The following is a 1,811-nucleotide window of genomic DNA, read 5'->3' as shown; positions in this document are numbered from 1 at the left end:
TCGAGTCCTGCTGTTTCTTTCCCTTCCTGGGCCTCCTCCACCTGCGGAGCTGGGCTTTTTGTACCCAGTGTGCTGCTCTCTCAAAATGTGCCTCAGCCTATCTTGGCAACTTCTGTCTGTGGCCTGGAGGGAAATATTTAAAAACCCAACAAACAACAGATTTCAGCTGTTGACCTCAGCAATTCTTGGGAACTACTTCATTTCCCCTATACTTGCAATCCAGTAACCGGAGAGGATGCAATCTGGCTGGCTTTCGGCCAGGGAGCTGGTTCTTCTGCACATCTCTGCAATCATTCCAGCCCTTTGCCACAAGCACTACAGGCAGTTTCAAAAAACCAAAGACATGTTAAAGATGCTTCGGTCTTTGCAACCGTGTTCAACAGAGAAGCAAACAGCCTCTCGCTGCTTTGAGGAGTTAAGAAGTTGCAGTGCTGGGAGATGAAGGAAGCCATTTTTCTGGTACTCATTTCTGCACAAGCACTGTTGAAAACAGCAGTAAAGTGGTCATTTTTTTTTCCTGAGCTTCAGATGAAGCCCATATTCCTGAGAGGGTTCTATGCTTCCCCCACCAAGCAGGTTGGCACTCTGCTTACGTGTGCTGATGGCCATGGAGAATGAATACTCGGGGAGAATAAAGCACCAGCTTACTCGGAGGGGAGACACGTACTCCCCTGGCCATGTGAATGATGCCTGTTTTTGTGGATCCCGTCTGCTTCTTGTGTGTTTACTCACAGAGCAAACTTACTGGTATTAAAGTTCTTCAGTATACCAAGAAGCTTCCTCATTGACTGGATACTAGAAAGATGAGGCACAACTGTGTCTTAACAAAAATGTGTTACATGCCACCAGAAAACGGTGGGATAACATTTATTATGGAGGTAAAGGAGGCAATACATTTACTATTATTTCAATCACATATATGTTGACAACTTTCTTTTACAGTGCAACTCTCTGGTAGATTTTAGATGGATCTTTATGTTTCATTCCAGCCATCGCAGCACCGTTATTACTAAATAGCTAGTCTTGTTGCTTTTCTTTTGTCGTTGTTGTTGGGCCAAGCGCTTGTACCTCTTCACTCATAAACTAAGGCTCCTTCCCCGCTGCAGTGGTAGGCACTGGAACCGGGGGATTCACCACTGGTCTTAGACAGGGGTATGTCAGAGGGTGTTCCACCTGTGTAAGGTGCCCAGTGCTCTTTTAACCAGCACTCCCAAGGGTCCTCACTGGGACGGTCATGCCAGCTCCTGCTGCAGGGAAAGCAGAAACACCACACCAGAACCGTGTCCTTGCCTGTCTCTGACCCAGGATAGTTTGGTGAAGGAGGAAAATATAATCACAGCTGGATGACAAACGTGTCTTAACACGTAACACTTTTTTTCTGCAGGACTTCCTTTCAGTGCAAGCGGAAAGCAGACAGTCCCTGTGTGGGTAACTCACTGTCAGCTATGCAGTGATTTGGTTTTTTCCTTATGGGGTCTCAAGCCCTGTTTGTTGAACACCCCTCAGGTCTTGTTCAGAGGAGAAAATTATTTTCTCAGAAGACTTTCTACGCGGCTTATGTCAACTGCCACCTGATGGCTTATGCAAGCCAGGAGGGCGGCATCATCTCCATAGCAACTAAAACCATGTCAGAAGTGTCCGTGTTGTGTGTGTTAATTATTTTGTGGTCCTACGTAAGATGTTATATATGGACCCAGCATTTGGTGGCATTTGTCATTATTTGATACTTTCTCAAATGAAAGCCAGTAACTCAAGGTAAGCTGGGGGGGGACGCGTTCTTTCTCAAAATTTTTCTGGGACTGAAAACACAG

The sequence above is a fragment of the Eurypyga helias genome, unplaced genomic scaffold (assembly GCF_000690775.1).
Source record: "Eurypyga helias isolate BGI_N326 unplaced genomic scaffold, ASM69077v1 scaffold9536, whole genome shotgun sequence".
Lineage (NCBI taxonomy): Eukaryota > Metazoa > Chordata > Aves > Eurypygiformes > Eurypygidae > Eurypyga > Eurypyga helias.
Note: the sequence above shows the minus strand (reverse complement) of the source record.